This window comes from Atractosteus spatula, chromosome 3 (assembly GCF_055471065.1).
Source record: "Atractosteus spatula isolate fAtrSpa1 chromosome 3, fAtrSpa1.hap1, whole genome shotgun sequence".
NCBI classification, from domain to species: Eukaryota; Metazoa; Chordata; class Actinopteri; order Semionotiformes; family Lepisosteidae; genus Atractosteus; species Atractosteus spatula.
The window spans coordinates 37,871,167-37,897,721 of record NC_142708.1 but is presented as its reverse complement, the minus strand read 5'-3'; positions in this window follow the sequence as shown (position 1 = coordinate 37,897,721).

Sequence of the window (26,555 nt, the reverse complement as noted above, 5' to 3'; positions counted from 1 at the left end):
TGAGGTGTCTGTTAAATTGCCCCACTGAATACAGTGTTTTGAATTAAATCGATTGAACAGCTGTTAAGCATAGTGTAGTTTTTGTTAATACAACACAACTTTGTCACCTTGAATAAAATGACCGCGGGCACTTTTTCTTTCCTCCTAACCCTATTCTACTCGTACATACCCCTACAGTATATTCTCATGTATGAGTAGAATAGAGTTAGGGGGGAAGGAAAAGTGCCTGTGGTCATTTTTTTTCACTGACAGACAAAGGTGACTTTCTGCTATCTAAACCATTTTTTTCAGCTTTTAAAGTTACGCAATGTTTGAGTTAGGCAGGAACAAGTCATTGTTTCTTATTTTTTATTTCATTTTTTAAAATAATTATAAGGTAACCAGCAATCGAATGTCCTGTTTTTTCTTAATACTCATTTTTCTATACTGTAGTTTGAGTCTTTGTGTAAGCTGTAAGTTCTTTTTACTTCTTAAACATTTTAAACACTTTAATTTTGTAAATGCAACAGACATTCCATAGAGAAGTAAAATAATGTTTTCTACAGGTGTTATACCACTGCCCAGTATAAATTTAAACAAACAGGAAAAAGAGCATTTTCAGAGAGCAATTACATTGTGTTTATGTAGAATAAGTGATTAGATTTATAAGCAATCTAATTTCGTTTAAACAGTGACATTTCAGCTGCATACCCACGTGAGCCCTAAAGCACTACATTATTAATAATGTCTTCTGTGTCTCATTAACATTGGAATGTTTTTTTACAAGTGTAAAAAAAGGCGATACACAACCTGTCTCCTCTATAACTCTTCAGTTTACAGAGAAATTCCACCAGATCCTCACAACATTGTCCAATAATACTCTTCTTGTGTCTAATTTTTAGTTTAGCAGGATTTGAGCTACAGTATATGAATATAATTATATCATTATTAATTTCTTTAGATACGAGATTCCATATTATATTCCGTATTAATCAAATTCTAAAAATGTCATTAAAATGTGTCCATAATATTTGCTATTTTAGTTTTTCAAAGTAATTTTTATTTGTTAAAAGAAAACTCATGGAAACAGCTGAGCTTGAACATCCAACTTACAGCTCAGAAAGCACACACTTAACCCATTACGCCACAAATGTAATCACTGAAGCAGACATTTCCAAAGAAAGTGTACTGCTGTGATAATTTGAGCTACAGTATATGAATATAATTATATAGTTTTACACGTTTTACCGCAGCATATCTCACTCATTTTGAATGGCTGCATCTGTATGCCCAAATATATTATTTAAATGGTTATTTGTGTTAGGTGGCCTGTTTACCATCCTCAGCTTTGCAATGCAATTAAGTATGTATGGGCAACACAGTGTACTGAAAACAAATGCTATAATATTATTGTTCTGCCGATCCCATTCTAGTCAACTATATGCTTTATGAGTCATACCCAATTAGTTATTTAACAGCAAAATTTGTGCTCATGTGTTCATAACTAGCCTATCATACAAAAGCTCATACTGGCTTTTAAATGTAATTAGAACATAAAAGTTGCAAATGAAGGACAATGCGTTGCTCAGTTTTGCTGAGAATTATGCACCCGTTAATTAATCTTGGGGACTTTGAACTAGTCTTTGCATCTGTGGGTATTTACATAAGGTGAGATCAAAGGTCAAATGTTGGAGTACAAAATGCCTGGTATTTACATGTACAGTATTTGAACTGGCTTCCTGTTCAAAGTGTACCCTGCCTTCCACCTGCTGCTTGCCTGCATAGACTCCAGATCTCCTGTGATCCTGTATTAGATAAAATGGTTATATATTGCATGGGAGGAGCATGTCCTGAGACCAGCTTACTGTATCTTGCTAAAAATATATGAAAGTTTACAATTCAGTGAATAACCAATTGTCACACTCATGCTTTTTTTGTTTCTCCTTTACAGCATGGTAACAAAATAATAACATTTACAAAAAAAGCTAAGTATTTATTATATACTCAACACACAATGTTTCATTAATACTGTGTATAGATATTTTCAATTTTGTAAGCAACAGTGTGCTGCCTTCCATATAGAGATGGGAACATAGAACTCTATTCAGCAACTGAATCATAAATACCATAAAGGAAAAAGGGGGAATCTGTTCCTTATCCTGAACTATTTATATTTAAAATGAAGGTTAAACAAATGTTAACTATTTCCCTATTCAAAATAATGTATCCCTAACAAAATGAGAGACCTGCTGTAGCCTGCTGAATACATTAAACAGGAAATCAGTAATTTAATAAATAAAATACAACACTCCCTTAAAGCATAGAGTCCTACTGTGTTCTAAGAAGAAGAAAACTTTCTTTTCTCTATTGAAGAAATTTCTTCTTTTCTCTATTGTCTTGTCTAAAGGCTGACTTAGTTTAGATATTGCTAAATAATAATATGATTGTTTGGCCACAATATATACTCTGAAGTATTGTATATGCACTTAATTGACTGCAAATATTCTCAAGGCTGACAGTTGTTTAACTTTAAAATACAGAGTATGATGGGAAATTTAAATATTTGGATACCCTAACACACACCAATATGTACATTAATATCATTTATATACTATTTATCTCATCTTCTGGCTGAAACTGTTAATAAATAAAAGAAAATGAATGTTTTCAATTTAACATTAAACTGAACAAAAATACTACTGCATTCTTGAACAAGCTACTTCACTCAAATTACTACTGTAAATGTCCTGCAGTGAAAATGGGTCTACATATCACAATGAACATTTACAGTATGTTCAATGGACTTACCTGATAAAAAAAAATCAATGTCTCCAAAATATTGACTGATAACAAGGACCTGATCCTCTACTCTTATAATCACATCCCTGTACTTTTTAACATTTAAACATTAAAATCTTTTAAAACCTTGTCATTACAATGTCCAGAATACCTTGAATATTTACAGTATATCTCATAAGTGGTTCTGCAAAAACAGCTGAAGGGTGATGGGGGAAGTGGTGGTAGCTTACATTTTCCACTGCCTGCCAGTGTCTATGTGGGGCAGGTATTGATGGACATCTTTCCAACAGCTCTGTGCCACTGCAGGATCATCGCACATGATTACAGAGGGATCAGCATGATCGGCTGTTGCTGATTTTACTGACATCTGTCCACGAGGTGAGACTGGCTGAAACAGGAATTACTAAAGATTTACACATAGATTTGTGCCACAATAGCAAACAAGCAGACAACAATCCCTTACATTTTATTTACCCATGAAGTAGGTAAAGGTCCATACCACCTGATAATTGAACTATGCATATGCTACTTTAATGAGACCTGTGGTACTCAGTATGATTTGTAAGTCATCATCCATATTCTAGAAGCTACTGGCAGAAATGGAGTTATGATTTCATACTGAGGACACAGATTTTGATTAAGATTTTAAATATATTTGTTAGAGGTAGTAGACTGGGGACAGAAAAAAATCTTGGAATTACTGGTAATGTTTCCCAGTACAGCCCTTTGAATTTTCTTGTTTTTAAATTGAGACAGTACATACTGCATAATATTTGCCAACCATGTGGAAGTGAACTACCCCAAAGAAAAAAAACCCATAATGAAAATGTGATGGTAATGATACAGAATTTACAGTTTTTAAAAACTTTCAGGGAAAGCATTTTTGGATTAGTGTGAAGAGACAATTAAATTAAGATCTATGTAGTGTACAGTATGTACTGTACATTTACAGAGAGGTTTTTGTAGCAATGCGTTGAGTAAAGTATGTACTGTAAATGTCAATTTGACTTAAAGAAAAAGATAACAATTTATATATTGAATGAATGGCAAATGTCTGCAAGTCATATCAGTCTACATTGTTGTCTAATATGTGCCTAATGATTAAATACAAATTTGCTTTGGCATTGATAAAATACAAAAATAAAACATCTATAAATTCAATAGCAAAGCTGTGCTTGACCTAAGGTAAAACGCAACAGTAATTTTGCCCTAAATGATTTATTTCTCCCTGTAATTGTGACTTATTTAACTTCAATAACATATGAGACAAAATATATAAAAAAACAGAAACCAGGCTCCTACAGTGACAGATTGATTATTAAATTCTGGACATGGGTAAAAAGCTAACAACAGTCTGGTGTGTACTGTACAGTACAAAAGAAAACAACACCAATCGCAAAAACAACACAAGCTTATATAACACCATACCATGCCAAAGCAACCCACGGTACTTCACAAATAAGAGCAGAAAGGCTGTTAATGTCCGTAGAATAAGTTAAAAAATGGCCAAAAGAATAAAATGAATCTTAAACTTGTTTTAACTGGGAACTGGGCACTGAAATTAAGTATATAATCCAGTGTGATGTTGTGACCCCAATTAACACGCTTTTATGTATTTTAATTGATAATACACATGGTTCAACTCAATTCAACACAAACGTATGCCATGGCTATGAACAGTATACATAATTTAACTTTTAAAACTTGCTGTAGGGAAACAGTTCAGTGGTATTGGGAATGCTGACTTCTAAAATAAAATATAGAGCCATAAAAATCTGATTTAATAAGTTCCCTTGTTCATAAAAGACATGTACACTGGTATTTATTTGAAGATAGGTGAAGAAATAAAGACTGTGATGAATAAGAGTATGCAGACTTTATTCATAATCCAGCAATTGAACAGAGTTCTTTTAATAAAACCTATAACATACAGACTTCAAAAGATGGATTATGTATTCTGGAACTTAATTGCATAGTTCATAACATCCAGATCAGGATTAGAGAATTCATTACAGTTTTCAGCGACACAGAGCTTTTCTACAATTACCGTTAAGTCCAGCTAAGAGCTAAAATCATTTTCTCAATATGGCAACACTAGAATACTTTGATTTTACATTAATTTCTGAGTTTCAGAATTTATACGTAAGCAAAATCCTTTCTTCAATTCATCCCTGATATTCAATGGAAATTCTTAAACATATGGCCTTTAAGGAGCTGAAGTAAGTCATTCAGTGCAACAGTTCAGCTTACATTTTTTATTCTGTAGACATCTGATTAAACGTCAGAATTTCACTACCACATATGCATTTCCCTTCAAGATTTTTAAATAATGAGGTTCCAAGAAAAAAGAAAATTATTCTAATGTCTACTCCTTTTAATGTATAGGATAAAATATGGCTTAATTAAGGGAGAATACAGAAATAAAAAAGATTATGGTTTCATAAATTACATGAAGCACAACATCAAATCTTGATACATTAATTTCCATTGAAAATTTAGACTCTCTATGAACGCATGATTGTTCTAATAAATTGAAAATGTGTTAGAATATTTTTTTATATTTTAAAAGGTGGTCTGAAACAAAACAGATGAAATGTATGTGGTTAGAAGTAGAATGACAGAATAACAATCATAAAAAATAATGAAAAATATGCAACATTTAAAACCCTAGAATCTAAAACAATTTAATTGTTTTTTTCATAAACTAGACCAAACGTTAACTAACTTCAGAGGTTAAATGTCACTGTATTCCCTTAACTAATGGGAAAAAGAATTGTAATATAACAAAACAGTGCCCAGCTAATTTTAAAGCATAATAGTTTTCTAAAGGTAGTTATTAAACATTAACTTAGTTTATCTCCAATTAGCGATCATTTGGCATGAAAAGGATTACAGAACTTTAAGCCATTTTTATAATTTTCATTATTAGCTATAGTTTATGGTAATATTTTTGTGCTTTTCTAGTTTCAACCGGGCACCTATGACACAAATCTCTCAGTGTCAAGGAGATAATTAATGGCATGTCCCAGTTCATTCAATGGCATACACGTAATGTATGAATTCACAGTTTTTTCTGGCCTACCCCAGCATATATTAGCTTGCTGTGTTCAACGGCTGCAAACAACCTTAAAATTATTACAAAACATTAACCCCAAGTAAAAAGAATGCAGATTACAATTGTCAAGGCATGAGATTTCATGAAACAACTTCTTTACATGTAAAAAAGATTTCAACAAACAAAGCAATATCACAGTTTAGGAACAGTAGGTACACAGGTTTCACGACAATGTATTTCACAATACAGAGATTAAATATTTAATAATAATTTAGTATAGTTTACATACCGCATATAAATACTTTTCAAAAGTCTTTAAAACTATAGTGATGGATTAATCGGGGTATAATGGATAGTACATGAAAGACTGCAATGCCATCATGATCACTGTCATGTGTATAGTAACATGGGGTTGTTCTACTGGTAATGGTAATTTTGCATGGTATTTTAACTTTGTGGCACAAATTATCACTATCTCTAACCAGTTGCAGTTCACTATATTCTAGGAATACAAAGCTACAGTACACAGAGCCATGTAGGCTGTTAAAGAATTAATCTTGGAACATAAATTGGAAATCATCCACGTTCCCTGGTCACCACAGTCCCCAGCTCTCAGCCCTTGGAAGTGCTTGTGGGCAGATAAAGCGAGATCCCATCTTATTAGATGGTTGATGGAGAGGTAGGTTTTTTTGTGGAGAGCCAGACAAATTGTCCTCGTCTGAGGCGGGGAAAAAGGTCGACGACAGCGATCAGCTGTTTTCTTCAGCCATTGTGTGGAGTCGGAACAAAGTCGGAGTCGGACTCAGGAACAAAGAGCAGACAGGTAGCAAGAAACTCTTAAGTGAGGCGCTCCAGTGAGAAACCCAATACTGAGCACTGAGATGTTGAGAAAGAGTTCTTAGGTACTCTGGTGCGGTGCTGACTGATTGTGTGACCATCACGGTTCCGCATGGGCTCCTGCCCTCTGCCGCTCCCCCCCGTCGGTTTGTCCCACAACATCTGGGGCACGAACCCCAGTCTCCGGCGTAACACAACAGGAAACCAACCGCATGAGCTAAAGGAGACCTCCCTTAGCCAAGGCAGCTGAGGTCCCTGCTACGCACAGGGAGGGCGATGATGTCACCGTTTGTGGGGATTAGTTGGGCTTGTGCCTGATTGTGTGAGGCCGTGACAGCACCGTAGAATTAATCATTTAAGTCAGGGGCAGTACACCAGCATTTCTTATGTCTCATGGAGTGTTGATGATTCCAGAATGCTCCTAAGCATTCTGAAAAATAAGAAATTTGATGCACCATCCAATAGTCCCTTGTTGATGTTTAGCTTCTTATTGGTTACATTTTTTTGTAGGAAAAGGCAGACCAGGTACTATATAAATATTTCTCTATTGTGGAGATCTGTTCATAAATATTATTGATTATTAAATTAGCATCTCAATACTACAATCTCAATACTACACACTAAAATGCTATCACCAAATAGCCAATCAGGTCAAATATAAAGTTGAAGTTGTGTAACATTTTAAAGATCAACAGTCAACTGACAGAGATTTCTATACAAGTAAATTTTATTAAACTTAATTTCACATTTTCCATAATATTTCAATAAGGTTTAGAAATAACCTTATTATTCCTAAAATAAATAGGGCGGAGCGGTGGCTCTGTGGCTAAGGATCTGCACCTGTGACTGGAAAGTTGCTGGTTCAAATCCTGTGGCCGGCAAAGGAATCCTTCTCCGTTGGGCCCCTGAGCAAGGCCATTAACCCTAACTGCTCCAGGGGTGCCGTACAATGGCTGACCCTGCGCTCTGACCCCAAGCTTCTCTCCCTGTCTGTGTCTCATGGAGAAAAGCTGGGGTATGCGAAAAGAAGAATTCCTAATGCAAGAAATTGTATAGTGGTTATAAAGAAACATTATTATTATTAAAAAATAATCTCATTAATGTATTAATTAATAGTGGATGCAATACATGTCACATAAACAGCAGCTGGAACTCATTCTCTCCCAAAGCATAAACATATATATCGAACATTTATCGTACTTTTGTTAAAATTATATAGAGGAAAATTATATCGCGATAATTATCGGTATCGAATTATCGCCCAGCTCTACCAGTTGCCTTGGCAGGGCCAGACCAAATGATTCCCCACCCCTGGTCTAAACACACACAGACTTCATCCAGTCTGTTGGTGTATACAGATGCAGCTATTCAAAATCCACAGTACAAACCCGTACCACACGCAACTACCCACAAGCCACCGCAGTATACGGCGGTAAGTGATTGGCTGGCCAAAATGACCGACAGGGGCACTCGTGGTGCATTGGTCGTTAGTGAAAAGATTTAATCATTTGATCTCTTTACTGTGCACATTTTAATCCGCTTAGTATTGTATATTTATATGAAATTTTACCACTAAAGGGAAATTTTAGTAGCTGAGCATAAAAAGCAGAGGAGCACAACACGTCTGAAGGTCATAAACGATATTAATTTAGGAACATAAACATATTACTGTATGTAAACTGTACTGTGTATGGCTGGTCTTGGTAGTTTAAAGAAAAAATACACACCAGTCTTTCATTTCTCCCTAAACATTTTAAGCATGAAAGTTTTATGAAACAGTCCATAAATATGTGATTGCTGTATAGAATGAATTTTAATTAAAAAAAAATTATTTAACACGAAAATTAAGCTGTTTACGTTCCTCCACCTGAGAATATAGTCACTCGTTGCTACGCAACGCAGAAACACAGCCACTAACTAGCAAAGAGAGGACATTAGCTAGCCAATATGATAAAGAAATAAATGATTTTTTTATTTCTTTTGCACATTTATTTGAACATTTCCATCGATTGTACAAGCACCTGGAAACTGTCCAATCCTTAGTTCATCAGGCATTTTCTTTTACGCTCCGGGCATTCTCCTGGTCTGGCGCCAGTCTGTGTCTTCTAGGATATAATGCCGGCGATTTTTTGTTAAATTTGGGTTTCCAATAATGCCGCAGCAAACTCTTGTTTTTATGTGCACTATAACAGACAATCTCCCTTGCTTTTAACCAAGCGTTTCATAATTTCCTAAAATGAAAATGATTTAAACTATGCGACAGAATTCTGGGGTCTCCCTATACCAGAGATTACAGTAGGGCTTCAGAATGGTGATTGGCTGACACCATCTGCCACCCTCTGACTGGGGAAAAAGACCTGCTGATCTGTTCTACACACCAGGAAGACAACAACATATGTTGTTTCTATTCGAAACGTGTATTTTAAAAGTTTAATTAAGAAGTAAAAACCTTACAGTGTACACAGATTTCTAAGCTGAATAAGAGGAAGAAAAACCACTTGTGTTTCGCGCATAAAAAGTGGTTATTAACTATCGAAACCTGTTTTTTTTGTTTAGATTAAGAGTTCCCGTCACCCCCATTTAAATTTAAATTGCAAACCCCTGTTTAATTAAATGTCTTTATTGATTCACAATCTGGCAATGCAATGTAAATCGTTATCTTTGTCTTCTGCATAATAATGTTCACCTCTGTCCAGCAAATTAATAATCAACTTTATTTTATATAGCGTTTTAAACTAATGAGAAATTAGATTGCTCATAAATCTAATCACTTATTCTACATAAACACAATGTAATTGCTCTCTGAAAATGCTCTTTTTCTTGTTCGTTTTGGAGACCTTGATCGAAACTGATTTGAGATGTCAGAACGGATTTATTTTCTGTGTATTTCTGTGTGTGCATTTCCTACATTGCTTTGTCTGTCGAGATTTTAACTTTATATTTAGGCTCAGATTTCAACTATAAATCGTACACTAATTACTAGCAGTAAAAACTGATGTTTTGCTCCCTCTTACCAGAAAAATATTAAAAATAATGTATTGTAGCTGGGATGAACTTTTTTTTCTCTACCTACTGTGGCTCGGACACGGAATGGTTAAAAATGGCGACAAGTCAGGCACCCAGAGAGGGGGAAGAGGGAAGAGGGAAGAGGGAAGAGGGAAGGGGGGGGGCGTCTTTCCTCCTCCATAACTAAAATGCCAAATAGGAGTGGCTTAAGCGACATACACAGTCGTGTAACTAATAGTTTGAGGTAGCCTATAGTGTACATTTCGCTTTGTTGCTGATAGGTTAAGCTTTCTAAACTCAGCCCCAAAGTCATGTGAATGATTTTTCGACCTATTTCATTAGTTAAACGCAATGATCACAAGCACCACCATGGTAACTGGGATGTGTAGTTTTTAATTCAGTTTGAATTATAACTGTACTTACTGTCTTCGTATTTGGCCAGGGCTTTAAAGAGAGGGCGCGCCAAAATTTTTCGGTGCCGTCGTCTGCACTTTAAAGGTACCCCTGTCGCGGAAGAATTTGACCTTGGAATGTTTACCCAGCATAATATTGTGTTTAATTGCACTTTGACAGATTGTCTTTAAATCAATTGTTGTCAGAATATCCCCACCTCCAAACAAGAACAAAATTGCAACAATTTCATTAACTGGCTGTTTCAGTAACTTAAAGTATATATCTAAAGTAATAATTTAACAATATATGTAAATGTTTTAAGATATGTTTATGTTGTGAATGTCTGTAGATTGTATCTTATTTTTAGTTTTTGTTTTGTTTCACGTTAATTTTATAAGGTAGAGTGTCATAGAGACGACTCCCTTACCCCCATCTTGATTAAAATACTTTTATTTTTTCACAATCTGGCAATGCCAGACAGAATTCACATTCGCTGCAGCCAAATGGCCTTGCAGATCAGAAAATCAAGGAACAACACAATTATCGCGCCTGGCTCCTCAGTGGAATAGCTTTAACTTGCTAATGCGTTGGTGTAACAGTCCGGGTGTGGCAAGCTTCTAATGTCTCCCGACTTCAGCAAAGGGAACCCGTCTTTCATTGGAAGACAATGAACATATTCTACCCATACATGAGAATATAATGCTGGTGTGCTGGCGCGGTGGGGTGCTGTACCATTGCACTTTGACAGTTCGTCTTATAATCACTTGTTGTTAGAATATCCCCCAAAAGGATATTCCCCCCAAGAGGATATAGAGGATATCACCAAAGAGGTATCCAGGTAACAGTGAAACAGGTGTACAGTCTGGGGAGATCGCCCGTTTTCCATGTAAATAGTTCCCTGGTTCCGCACCCCTTGGTGTCTGTCTCTCTCTCTCTCTCTCTCTCTCTCTCTCTCTCTCTCGGGCCTGCACTCTTGGCAGGCTTGTCTTGTGTCTCTCTCTCATTTGGGCGTGGGAGTGCTGCTGGCGGGTGGTGACGGAGAAGAAAAAAAGCGCAGTATTTAACTTGAGTTTGAGTCTGTGTTTGCCTCAACGAACACAAATTCATTACATTGGTGTCAGAAGTGGGAGGATGGACAGTGAACGGCCGATGATGTCGGACTCGGAGAAGCGCCGGTTTCCCCAGCAGCCGAGTGACGCCCTAAAGTGCCTTTTGGAGATGAGCAGCAGCTCCAGGGGCCGGGACGACCCCTCAGCACCGCCAGTGGCCACAGCCCTTATCAGGTCTACCCAACAGTAACCTACTCTTATTACTGAGGCCCTTTCCCGAGCCGCCTCAGGCCGTGTGGCAGGAAGGAGATGCCAGACCAGAAGGGTCCAGCCCGCCACCCCTGCTCCAGCCTGCGCCGGTGAGACCGAGCCGTTATAATGGGGACGTCCCATAGAAATTGTTTGAGGCCCAGTTCCAGATGGCGGCCTGGGCAAACGGCTGTTCTCAGGTGGAGATGGTGGGCCACCTCGCCGCGGTCCTGGAGGGGAAGGCCTGCCAGGCGTTGCTGGATGTACCCGGGGACCAGCAGTACAACTACGTGGCGTTGGCATCAGCCCTCCGGAGGCGTTTTGGTAGGAGAGGGGAGGCGCTGGGACTGCTGCGGGCAAGGTTGGCCCCAACGCTGCTGCCTAGCGGGAGAGCCACTGGGTCCGGTCGCCGCAGACGTGGCCTACTTAGCCCGCCAGGGTTACCCTACTCTCCCGGAGTAGGCCCACTGGGAGATAGCGCTCCAGGCGTTCCTCTGGGCCCTGACGCCGACTGAGGTGCAGTGCCACGTGATGCTGGATGCGCCGGTCCCCTTGGAGCAGGCCCTGGCTCTGGTTGAGCAGGGTGATGCCGTATTCGAGGAGACTGGTGGGGACCAACAGAGGGGCGCACGGGGAATCAGATGGGGAGGAGGAGACGGCCAGCATGGCAATGCTGGGGGAGCAACGACGGCTGGTCATCTGCCACCGCTGTGGGCATAGGGGGCACACTGCCCGGGAGTGCCGAGCGCTGGAGCCCTGGGGACTCCAGAGGCCGTCGGGGAACGGGATAGGGGCGGCCTAAAGGGGGGAAGGGAAGGGAACCCTTGAGCAATGCTACCCCTGCTCCGGAAAGCCAGAAGGAGCACTTCACCCCACCTGCTACCGTGGGAAGGGTTGGCCACAGCCGGGGCTTGTTTCTTCCCTGCCTCATCGAGGGCAGACCCTGCCAGGCCCTCGTAGACACCGGTTTAACCATCACCCTGCTATGGCCTGGTGTCCTGCCGGGCACCGAGGCAGCCAGACGCTCACTGTGCACCCACCTGCTGCAACCAGTCCAACCCCAGGATACAGTCCTCGAGGACTGGGGCAAGGTAGAAGGGGTGTTTCACCCTCGCAGCCCCAAAGTGCACAGTGAGCGCCCTGGGGGTCCGGCTGCCTCGGTGCCCGGCAGGACACCAGGCCGCAGCAGGGTGATGGTTGAACCGGTGTCGACGAGTGCCTGGCAGGGTCTGCCCTCGGTAAGGCAGAGAAGGAATAAGCCCCGTCTGTGGCCAACTCTTCCCACGGCAGGCGGGGTGAAGCGCTCCTTCTGGCTTTCCGGAGCGGGGGTAGCGTCGCTGAAGGCCAGCCTTCCCCCCTTTAGGCCGCCCCGCTCCCGTTTCCCGACAGCCTCGGGAGTCCCCGGGGCTGGGGGAACCGGCGGTTATCTGACATCATCGGACGTTCACTGTCCATCCTCCCGCTTCTGACACCAATGTAATGAATTTGGGTTATATAGCGCCTTTAAAGGTGGCTTTTTTAAAAAAAAACTTTTTTTAAATGCATTTGCATTTGCACACAGAGCAGTGTTTACTTGAACATGGAGATGTCATACTAAATAATTCCTGCACACAACCATTGCAGGGGAATTTGCATCCTTTGGCAGGGCTATGATTCATACTAGTGGTGGTGGATTTGGAGACAAAATGTATTTACATTGGGTTGCTGTAAGCGGAGCACTAATAAGCCCAAAGTTCTACTTATTATTTTACAAGAGAATGCACCTGAAAAGCTGGACAGTATGCTTCTCAAAGCGCTTTACAGGATAACAACAACAATAACAACAACGATTTACAAGTTCTGGGAGGAAAAATATGATCAATATTAATAATAATAATAATAATAAACTTTATTTTATATTACGCATTTAAAGGTGGTTTCTCAAAGCGCTTTACGGGATAACAACTGATGAAACAACAGTGGCTAGGGGTTGAAAATACCTGTGAAACCAGTTTGTTCACAAACAATGTACTGTAGACACAGAGACTCAGTAGTGATAGCAAATACTGTAGCAGTAGCAATATTATGGACACACAATTGACTTTTTAAAAAAAACTTTTTTTTGACAGCTGGTTTTTGTTGACAGCTTGACATAAGTTTATCAGTGAAAAGACCACGGGCATTCTTCCTCCCCCCTATATTCTCAGAGTAGAATAATAATTTATGCTAACACCTAGTTTTATTAACACGAGAAGTACTACCCTAAGTAACTACTGTACTTACTGTACTGTACTTAAGTACTACTGTAAGCAAACAAAAGGTGTTTTGGAGGGGGGGGGGTGTTTTTCGCTGGAAGACTCGTCCCCTTCAACTTTGAATATACCTGTGAAACCGGTTTAATTCGTCTCAGCCAGCACTCCCGCAGAGAGTGATGAAAACCGCGCTGCCCCAGGCGAATGCACATAATGTTGGGCTTTTGGGCTCAGGTGGATTTGCGCCCTACAGTTCAACCTGTGGTACCGCTGTGTACTGTACATACAGTACAAACGTGTTATTTTGAAATATAAAAAATGTCAATATACTGTAGTGTCCATAATATTTGCTATTTTAGTTTTTCAAAGAAGTGTTTTTTTAAAAGAAAACTCATAGCGATTGCTGGATTTGAACACCCAACCTCGAGCTTATACTGTAAATCAGTCGCTTAAGCCGTGACGCCACCAAGGCAAGTCATGTGATACACACTGAAACAGCAATAAAGATATTACAGTAATATCCCGGGGCGTTTCTCGAAAAGAGTAGGGGTGTAACCTGGCCAAATTTCCCATTGGCCCTTACCAATCATGGCCTCCTAATAATCCTGATCTATGAATTGTCTTCATTACTCTGCTCTCCTCCCCACTAATAGCTGATGTGTGGTGAGCGTACTGGCGCACTATGGCTGCCGTCGCATCATCCAGGTGGATGCTGCACATTGGTGGTGGTTGAGGGGAGTCCCCATTACCTGTAAAGCACTTTGAGTGGAGTGTCCAGAAAAGCGCTATATAAGTGTGAGCAATTATTATTATTATAATATGGTCGGAAGGTGAACCACATGTAAGGTAAACTTTGGTGCTTAAAATGTTTAGGGAGAAATGGAATATTGGTGTGTATTTTTTCTTTAAAATACCAATAACAGCAACATACAGTTTACATAATTTGTTTATGTTCCTAAATTAATATCGTTTATGACCTTTATGACATTCGTTATGTTCCTCTGCGTTTTATGCTTAGCTACTAAAATTTCCCTTTACTGGTAAAATTTCATTTAAATATTCAATACTAAGCGGATTAAAATGTGCGCAGTAAAGAGATTAAATGATTAAATCTTTTCACTAATGACCAATACACCACATTATCTTCCGTGTCGCATTAACATTGGAATGTTTTTTTTACAAGTGTCAAAAGAAGCGATACACAACCTGTCTCCTCTATAACTCTTCAGTTTACAGAGAAATTCCACCAGAGCCTCACAACATTGTCCAATAATACTCTTCTTGAGTCTAATTTTTAGTTCAGCAGGATTTGAGCTACAGACCATAACAAAAAACAGAATCCACCTGTGATTCGGGTGTTAACAAAACGTGTTTACAAAGAAAGTGAAATACAGTAATACTACCAGCTATATAGATACATAGATTTAGATATTTAGATCCTTAAATTAATATCATTATTAATTTCTTTAGATACGTGATTACATATTGTAGCGTTTTCAGGTTCTTTTCAGAACAAAGGACCAGTGGAGACACGATTAACAAACCAAGCGCTAGCTTTATTCATTAACAACCACACACAGGATATACACGCACATGAGGAGACTGACGGAACACGTACACATCTTTAGGGTGGTTATTACTTAACAACACGCTATACTTTTATAAGACTACACAGGGCACTAGAACTACTAGGACATTATTTACACAGGTAGGGTCAGCCGCTGGTCATCGTGCTGACCCTCAGACTCTCCCCAGCTACCACTCCCAGCATGCCCAGCGGTACTACGAGCGCCTAGGGGCGCTTCCTCCTCACCACCAGGCGAGGGCGTTACAATATTATATTCTCGATTATAAAACAGATAATTCCGGTCCTGGAATCTGACTGGCTGACACTCTTCTGAAGCAGTACCATAATCTCTGGTATACGGACACCCCAGAAATTTGACTTTTTACTGTGTGATACATTTTAAAGGCTACTTCTTAGCGTAGATAAGAAAGCGTAGATAAAAAAGCTTGGATTCTCATGTATCTGATACAATTATCTTTTAATACAGTCTTTGTTGTGCTCTTGAGGATCCTTGTGATATTTTGAGCTCTGGTTGAATGATAAGTGTCGCAGTTTAAATAATTTTCATTGTTAGAAATTATGAAACGCTGTTAAAAGCAAGGGAGTTTTTATGTCTGTTATAGTAAAAGAAAATGCCTGACAAAGTAGGACTTGGACAGTTTCCAAGTGCTTGTACAAATGTGCTAAAGAAATGAACAAAAAAAGTCATTCATTCCTTTATCATATTGGCTAGCTAATGTCCTGTCCTCGTTAGTTAGATCAACGAAATGCTGTGGTGTTTGTCAAAGAAAAAAATAAAAGTCTTTTTGTTTAAAATGACGGTTAGAAAGAATGTGGACTAGCGTAATACTTTGAGTTTACAGGTTGTCCAAAGTCATTCATTATTATTACTATTAGGTAAAGGCTTTGATGCATAAAATATTTCTGCATAATTAAAATATTTATGATAAAGGTAGGTTGTGTACTTTTGCCCAACTGAGCAATCTTGCTTTCATAAAATATACCAACTTTTTCATGACTGATGATTAACATGCTGTAATACACAGTTTAAATTTAAAAGCTCAAATGCTGTACATGAGAGGTACATGGCTCCTCTTGATGGTTTTACAAGGTGATTCCGGGTACTTTCCGGTATGACGTCAAATGATGCGTTACACCGCGTGATACTGCGTGATACTGCGTTTTGATGAGACACGCCCACCGCGTTGTACCGTGAAGTACCCCACGCGTTTTGAATGGCTGCATCTGTATTTATCTGCCAATGGAAGAATTCTGCATTATTGCAACCTTACCACCTTAGATTGTATCCAGAGAAGAGTCATCTCTTGGGAGTGACACAGCCCACAGTAAGAAACTGATTGTAAATTGTGATTATGCTATTTTGGACATATTGATGTGAGCATCATTGAGAATAAGACTGATAATTATTAGGATTAATAATTATCATCCAATATTTTAAAATGTTTTTAGTTTTCATTATGTTGTACCTGTAATTATTTCATAGATTGTAACATACTTTTGCAAATCTGACCCAGTTTGGATCTGTAGAATGTTTATTTCAATAGATAACTTTCAAAAAAGTGGATTCTCAATGTTAGAACATTTTATTGTATACTGACTTACTAGGAAATCAAACTATTTATAGATTACAGTCATTTTTATAGATTATTTTCATTTTATCAATTATATCAGGAGTATCAAACACAGCCCAAATTAGCCCATTTGTTTAGCCAGTGCAGCAGATGCAGTCTTAGTCATTGGCTGGCATTCAGTTTGTGTATATCCTAATTCTGTGTAGTCCACAAAGAAAGCATACATCATTTCTGATATTACCATAGCAGTCTTGAATACACAGCACACATTGTGGCTCTCTACCTTTATCCACTTGCCTTGTTTTGTTCATTTGATTAGTAGCTAAGTGGTCTAAAATTTCATCCAGCCATTTCTTAAAAAGATGTGCAGACTTTGAACTTCAACCATTTATCTAGGAAGCCTGTTCCAGACTAGTCTTTTAGAAAAGAGGTGTTTCCTGTTTTCTATTCTGTCATAATTGAATTCATAAGTTTCCAATTGTATCACTATGTCCTTGTTTCATTACTGAGTGTGAAACAGTCCCCTAGGTTTAACTTATCTATACCTTTGTATACTTGGAGTAGTATCTTGGGCCAAATACAGTACAAGAAAGATTTGGCTAACTCAACCTGTCTGTATATGAGACTCACTAGACGTTAATGTTAATTGAGAGTTTTTGTTTTCCTCTAATCAGTCCTTCAAGGTCAATTGTTACTATATAATATTTTGAAATTTTACATAACTCTGCAGAAAACCTTGATTGATCAAAATAAATATTTATGATAACATAACCAAATAGAAGAAGATTTTTTCTCCAGCACAGGTAAAAGAAAGCATGATGATGGAAAGAAAAACAAAAAGCAGCAGAAGGTGTTCACTGAACCTAAGATATTAATTTGTGGCTAGACAAATATGTTACCTACACACTGCAAAGAGAAGAAAATGTTGTCAACGGGTATATGTTATACGCTCCATTTTCTGCAACTATTTGCTTCTTCCATGCTAAAGTGATATAGGTTTTATAGGTTATAATAGAGAAGACATTTTATTTAACTAAATAGAATAATGTTAATATAACTATTTTATGAAGATAACAAATACTGTTTCTATTATTGCAATTCCAAACATTTCGTGACCACGTGCACCTGCTTGAGCCAGCAGAAAGAGAGTCATGGGCAGATCAAGAACAACAAGAATCTGTGTTATTGTCCTTAATAACTCAGATATACTACAGATGCAGCCATTCAAAACGCACGGTACAAACCTGTACCGCGGGCATCTACGTGTGCACCACCGCGCCATACCGCGGTATGTGATTGGCTGGCCAAAATGACCGACAGGGGCACTCGTGGTGCATTGGTCGGTAGTGAAAAGATTTAATCATTTAATCTCTTTACTGTGCACATTTTAATCCGCTTAGTACTGAATATTTATATGGAATTTTACCACTAAAGGGAAATTTTAGTCGCTGAGCATAAAAAGAATAGGAGCATAATGCATCTGAAGGTCATAAACGATATTAATTTAGGAACATAAACATATTATGTAAACTGTCTATTGGTGGTCTTGGTATTTTAAAGAAAAAATACACACCAGTATTCCATTTCTCCCTAAACATTTTAAGCATCAAAGTCTTACATGTGGTTATTTCGGAAACGTTTTTACGTGCTCCTTGCTCCTTCTGACCATGTTACTGTACGTTTATATACAGTACTTTGTGAGAAAGGTGATAGTTTTAAGCTTTTCTGTGAATATACTCGATACCGGAGCATACTTTTAGAATTTGATTTATAGGGAATATAATATGGAATCGAGTATCTAAAGAAATTAATAACAATATAATTATATTCATGTACTGTTGCACAAACAGTAGTATATACACATATCTATTGATATGTGTACGGCTGTTTCACCACTTGTCATGTGACCATATCAGTGGTCTGATGGTTTAAGTGCCTGACTTATAAACGAGAGGTCGGGTGTTCAAATCCAGCAATCGCCATGAGGTTTTCTTTTAACAAACATTTCTTTGAAAAACTAAAATAGCAATATCATGGACACTCTATTGACTTTTTTATATTTCTAAATATCACAACATGTTCGAATCTAAATCATTTATTAATAACAACGGATAGTTTCAAACTGCTGCTGATATCATTATCATCAATATGTGAAAAAAGTGAATCCTGTTTTTTTATGGTCTGTAGCTCAAATCCTGCTTAACTAAAAATTAGACACAAGAAGAGTATTATTGGACAATGCTGTGAGGCTGAAGAAATCAATAATTCAAAGATCTAAATATATTTAACGCATACGCCTGACATTATAGGGTGTGTCTGCTTGCCTGTGCGGTGACTTCACCGTCTTTCCCTCTGAATTTCTAGCAGGGACCTGTACCGTGTGGATCCCTTTAGATCTCCCTTCAGATTTAAAAGGTTATTAATTAAATCTTCAGTGTCGCGTTAACATTGGAATGTTAGAGAATAGTGATTACAAACATTAAAATCATACTTGCTTTATACTGTCCAACTGAACAATCTTGCTTTTATAATATATATTTATTTATTTATACCATTTATTTTTCATACCATCATGAAACAAAGCAGGAGCATATTGTACTTCCTCTTGGGATCAAACATGGAAAGATGTGATTGTAATCATTTTAATCATGCTTAAAATGTTTAATGAGAAATGGAAGACTGGTGTATATTTTTTCTTTAAACTACCAAGACCAGCCATATACAGTACAGTTTACATACAGTAATATGTTTATGTTCCTAAATTAATCTTTTATGAGCATGTGAAAGGCATGGTGAATCGGAGATTCTCAAGAATGACTTTGTACAGTATGAAACGAATGCGTGATCGGATCAACGAAATGCTGTGGTGTTACTTTTTGTCAATGAAAAAATAGTCTTTTTGTTTACAAAGACTGTGGACCAGGGTAATACTTTGAGTTTACAGCTTGTCCAAGGTCATTTATTATTAATACAATTAGTAATGTCTTCGGTAAAGACTTTTATGCATAAGATATTTCTGCATAATTAAAATATTTATGATGAAGGTGGTAGGTTGTGTACTTTTGTCCAACTGAGCAATCTTGCTTTCATAAAATATACCAATTTTAATGTATAATGATTAACATGCTGTAATACAGTTTAAATTTAAAAGTCTAAAGAGTATACAACTTAAATTCTTATTTGAATAAAGATAGTCCCTCAGCAGTGATCGGGAGTTGAAACCGGGTGTTTTCTGGCGACAGCTCAAACACTGTACATGAGAGGTGGAGCTTTATTAGCTCCACCTGGCGGTAATTCCAGATACTATTGTCTTACTTGCGGTATTATATGGCATGACGCATTATGATGTGTTATGCCACGACACGCCCACCGCGTTTTACCGTGGCATACCCCGCTCGTTTTGAATGGCTACATCTGTAAATGGCTCAAAGTTTATAATTCTGGTAACAAAATTCATACTATTGGTAACATTAATAATGACAAACCATAATATCAGCATTATTTATGGAAAATGTATTGTTGAGTCACAGTGAGTCACTGCTTATATGCAGTACATCAGTGTCATGACTACAATACATTTAACTTTATCTGAGTCCTGATTGGTTAATAAACTGACATGTAACTTGAATTACTGTACATATTGTTACAACTATTGTGACAATTAAAGTGTCTTTAAGAATCTAGATACGATAAGTAACACCTGGCTAGTTTAAACATTTCCAGTTCTCGGGAGGTTCAAAAGCAAGGAGATGTTTGCTTTGATGTACAGTAAGAGTTTCATCATCAGTTTCATCAAGATTCAGTGATCAACGCAATCTTAGAGTTTACCATGGTTTATCTTAGTTACAGTAATTTAATTCTTGTTAACTGATTAAGAGTGTTATCAACAGTCTAGGACACCTGTGGGCAAACTATGGCCTGTGGGCCGGATCAGGCCTGCCAGCCAGTTTTAACCGGCCCTTGAGGTAAAAAATAAGTTAGTCAATATTCGCCATATTCCACTTTGTTTAGTGCTGTTTTTTCTTACATTTCATTATTCATGCTCTTAAATGGCGCACGAACATTTTACCACAGTGATTCCAAACTGTGCATTACGCCACCAAGGGGGGCGCCATTGCCGGTCAGGAGCGTCTCAGGTATTGCCAGTCAAAACTTTTATTACGAGCAAAACCCGCTGTTCGTGTACACAGAATGAACGAGTCACAGGCTACCTAGCTAGTGTCACATAACACTGGTCACAAGAGTCGGCAGTCTGTAAGCAGCATACCAGTTGACCACGGTTTTGGTGTTTCATGTTTCTATATGTAGTCATTTTGTGAGTTTTTTGTTACAGTTGCGAGGTTTTAAATATGAGTAAAAAATGTGAAGGACATGGGGCCTAGTTCTAAAGTGAAATGGAAATGCAAATACAGAAAGACGACAGTTTCTTGAATTTTGGTTTCACATGCACAATTGTGGACACTGAAGAATGTCCTCAGTGTGTTGTCTGCCTTAAAGTGTTGGCTGCTGAGAGCATGCTCCCCAATAAATTGAAACGTAATTTGGAAACTGTTCACAGTTTGATAAGTAAGACTCGTGTTTTTCGTGCAAGTTTAATGAATGTAAAGAAAGCTGCCTTTTTTCACCAAACTACAGTCCCCAGCAAAGTTATTTTTCATCATACAAAGTAGCGTACCGAAAAGCACATTGCATAAAACCTCATACTATTGGAGTAGCAAGGAATAAGCAACAGAGCTCTGTGAATTCTGCTTCCCTTTGCAATTTCCTGACTTTGTGAGGCTGTGTTTTCAGCACTTGTGGTTATCAAATCAAAGTTCAGATCAAGAATCAATGTTAAGAAGGAGATGCATGTTGCCATTTCAGAAATGCTACCCAATATTTTTGGTGAATTATGTTAACATAATTTATTAAACAAGCCCACCTACCCATTAAGAGGCACAAACAAAAATACATTGTATTTTTCCCCCTTTTTTAAAAAACACTGATGTTAGATTTTTACATTTTTATGAATCATTTTATTTGCATTTTACAAAGATGTTGATTATTTTTTGTTTTTTTCAAATTGTTTGCACATTCAAATAATTTCAATAAAATGTGTTGTCAAGTATTTTTACTATTTTGATCAATCCTATTGGTTTTGAAAATGATTAAAAATAATAAAAACTTGGATCAACTTCGTTTTTATTTTGACCCATCTTTTCTTTTTCAAATTTATAATCTTTTTTAAAATATCGCACTGCCATAGAACTTATTTTTGAGGGGAAGCATGTAAAAAATTGGACAGATCATGGACCCAAAAAGTTTGGGAACCCCTGCTTTACAAGTTTGATTCACCAGTTAGAGTGGGTCCATCATACTGTGAGGGAACCTGCGCCAAAATAAGTGGATTGAAGAAGCAGAAAGTTGACAGTGAATCCAGAGTGTTCAACAAAGAATGGACTGAAAAATACTTTTTCACAGAGGTTGGAACAAAGGTTATATGTTTAATTTGTAAGGAAAGTGTCGCAGTGTTCAAAGAATACAATCTCAGTTGGAATTTTTTTACCAAACATGCTAACTAAATCTGCCAATCTATCATGCAAGGAGTGGGCTAATAGAGCTTCCAAATTAGTCGCTAGTTTAAAGGCTCATCAAAATGTATTTTTCCGCCCTTCTACTATCCAAGAGGCCAGCACAATAGCAAACTACCTGCCTGCATATAAAATTGCTAAACAGATCAAGCTGTTCTCTGAAGGAGAGCTTTTGAAGGAGTGTATGATAGAAACCATAGATATTCTTTGTCCAGAGAGCAAGAACAAATTTTAGAAAATAATTTTATCATGCAGAACAGTTACCCGTTTGGTCGAGGAAATCGGTGAAGACTTGGCTTTTTTATATTTAAAATATTTTTTTCTCTCAGGTTACCGTAAACCTTGAACTAATAAGCCTATGTTGGATTCTAAACTTATATAGGGCATAGGCTATCTGTAACAGAAGCGGGAAGTGGCCCGCTATACAGTTTCAAAAATTTATTTGGGCTTTGGAAAAAAAAAAGTTTGCCCACCCCTGGTCTAGGAACACTGTGTAGTGGCAAGGCTTATTAAAATACAGGAATTAAGTTTGCTGCTCCCTTGCCAGTCCCTCTCTCTCCCTCATCTCAAGTGGCGCTTGATACAGAGAGGCCATTGCATTGGTTTACATTTAAGGTGTTTTTCTAGCTGATAGAGTGTCCTGATAAGGAACAACTCCCAATGCTGAGATTCTCCAGCAACCCTAATAAATGGTCATCTCTTGCGCCTTACTGTCTGGGAGATTCCAAGGGAGAGTCTCATCCCAAGTTGTTTACAACTCTAAGGTCAGAGTGCATTGTTACTCATCATCAGCCAATCAGGAACTGGTAGGGCAGGTTAACCCCACGTGGGTCTTGGATGCCCATGAAACTTTCAACCAATGAACGACCGTAGTTCCTCCAGGTAATAAAAGCAGCACAGGGCTCCTCCGTGCTCCTCCTGGACATTCTCAGACTCAGCTCGGACAACCACGTAATGGCCAGTGTGTCCGAGTGCCAGGGCTTTCCTTTGTTCTAAGAGTGGAGATTGGAGGTCGCCAGCGTGTAACCAAAGGATCCACCCGAGGTTAGTCCAGCAGCAAGCCTCGTGAACCCACCGCGAACGCTCACCTGATCAACAAGTGAACTATGGTCGGAACTGTGGACAGCTGAATATCAGTATTCAGGACTAGCGCTACATCAGGAACGAACCAGTCTTCTTCCTGTCTAAAGAGTGTGTCCTGCTTGGACCCACAGTCACTTTTCTCATGTGCACAATCTCTCGCTAGTAAAGCCAGAACTAACTAGCTGGTCTTCAGAGAGCTCACTGCTAGAGCATCGCAGCAAGAATCTCTCCCACTTCTCTCCAGCCGCAACAGCACTGCTTGGCACCGGGCCAGAGAGCGCCGATTGGACACAGCAACAGCCTGCCACTACTTCTTTGTGTCCGCGACATTTTGCATTACCGCTCGAGAATTCAATTGTTACCTCAACCCCAGTTGATATCAATTTAATTCTTATGAGTGATGTACTTGCTTTTGAGTATCTAGTGTAGAAGTTGTAATCCAAGTTCATTTACGAAACGAATGAATGGTATACTGGAATGTATGTCCCTCTTGGTTTGTAACTCTTCGTGATTGAATATATACCTTTTGTATTCTGCTAACCCTCACGATAAGATCTGTTATGTTTATATGCACATTTTATGTATTAATAAATGTATTGTCATGTATTAGTAGCCATGTGTGCCTTGCTGTCATCCTGTAAGGTTGGTATTCTAATATCCATCAAAGAATCATTTTGTGACTTACTCATACAATTAATAATTGTCCCAGTAAATGCACAAAACCCCTACATTTATTGGTGCCTTGTGAGAGGATGCCTACAACTGTATAAAACAGGCATGTTCAGACAGAGCAAGAGCTCCTTGTCTAATCATACAGTATAAAGCCCAGACTGGAGTTAAGTATTTGAACCTTGTTAAGAGAGCTTGCTATTCTGTTGTTAAGAATTTGAATTTCTTGCATAAAAACTCTCTTCTGGTTAGTGAGTCCATTTTTAGAATAGGGAGATGAGTTCCCATTCATTTTCTAACATTGGGATTACAGAGAGAGAGATTTAACTATACGTCATATTCTGTTTTGAAGGCAGCTTTATGTTCTTTTGGTCTTTGTAAGCATTATATATAAGACTTGAATACTTGGTAGGAGACTGATGTTTTTTTTGGTCAGGATGTAGACCTCTAGGACGCCTTGTTAAAAAAGTTTTTAAATAATGTAATTTGTGTGCTGTTTGTTTATGTTGTGTTGTTTAATGTGACATTGTCATTATAAATAAATGTTTTATAAATTGTTTAACCTGTGTGCCCAGATACTCTTTCTCCAAAGCTGTGCCAGAGAACATAGAACATCTACAAGTTGAGGTTTATGATTATTTATTTTAATTATTAATTTAACAGTATATCAGATTTTAGTGTGTATGACCTGAGACAAGACACAAACAGAAACAGTTCGCCACTATACGTTACTGTTTTCAGAAATACTCTTGTGTATGTTGCATTGTCCTTTAAATATAACATAATGAGAAATAATTTAATTAATACTAATATTTTAAGGAATACAATAGCAGTCAAATTTACAGTATGTAGTCACCATGATGGGATATGAGGATATTTTATACACATGACTGTAGAAACCAAGAGATTCGAGCCTGAAGTTTCCGTTTGTCAAGCCAAGCTTTATTGTATGCATACAAGGAACCACAATAAGGACCATAATAGTTATAGTATCTCTCATAGTTCAAAGGGGATATGGCTCTACACAGCTTATATATACTTTTCCCTACACCCTCCCCTTCCTGTCTTTGAGGTAACTTTCTCAAGAAACTCCAGGAGTCAGAAAGCACTTAAAACATTCCTTTCTTATCAGGAGTTTAGTGTAAACATTCCTCATTTGGGAGTTTAGTGGGGGGAAGGTACAGAGTAACACACAGATTCTGTTAGCAGGCTCCATCATAACCTAACAAGCAGGGAAAACATTGTGGCTTCTCTGTAAGAACACAAATATGATCAAATAAAGGTTTTAGGCTGGTCAATTCTACTTCAAAAGCTAATATACTAACTTATTGTAAAGATTTACTACAAACATGATATCGTTACATTCTTCAATAATATATAGAATTGCAAGAAAAGGGAATTCTGTGGGAAGCAGTTTTTTTCATAAATGAAAATTCTACCATCCATAGTTGGCTATCAAAGTATTGCTGAATACTCTAAGCAAACTATAAGACTGTGCCTAATGAGAAAGGAAATCAGCTCCTACCAGTCCCCTGACCTAATTGAAATAGTAAAAGATGAGTTTTATTTTTTTCACCTGCAATGGCAGGTGAAAGGAGCAAAACAAAATACTGTAGCCAACATTAATTTCACTTGGAGGCATTTGGTATTTCATTAACAGGAATAGATGGTGATAGACGACTAAACTTGTGTGACAGAATGCCAAGAGTGTTTGTGGCTGAGATACAGTAGGGGATTAAGATGAGGAAGCCAGAGAATTTTCTGCAGTACATAGCTGTCGAAACGTCTTTTGCTGCCACTTTTGGGAAGGAAATTCAATGATTTTTCATATAAACCAATGATTAATGTTAAATCTTCACTTAATTGTATTATTGTAATATTTGTCTAGATTAATGTATAATTCTGAAAACAAACTTTTTTGTATAAAAATACTTTTCTTAGAATACAGAAAACAGTTCTATTATATAGAAAGTTCTGGCATGCAGAAATATTGAAGTAGAGATTTTTGTTTATTGTGCTGTCAAAAGTTATTTATAGGTGCATCGTTGCTTCAGTTTGCCACTAGAAAAATTCATGACAAATTAGAAGCTGACTTCCAACCAAATTTCATTTTAGTTATTTTTGTTTTAATGTATGAGCAAATCAATTACTTTTGTCATAAAAGGCCACCATAAACTGTGTGCTAGAGTTAATGAGTCAGACATTATCACATCATTACACCAGCTGGCATAATGTAGCATGTGTTGTTTGTCATAATATATGCTGACATGCTTAACAGCCATTAATTGTTTACACTAATGTTTTTTTCTAAAGATATTTCCAGGTAGACAAGAAATATTTAGACAAAACTAAAATAGTTAAACTTTTATTTTGTAAAGTTGATTTTTCCTACATAGTTTATATTTTATGCTATTGTTGGTAAGATAAATCTTGCCTAGGGTCAATTCCCCCTTCAAAACTTTATACCTACCTTTAG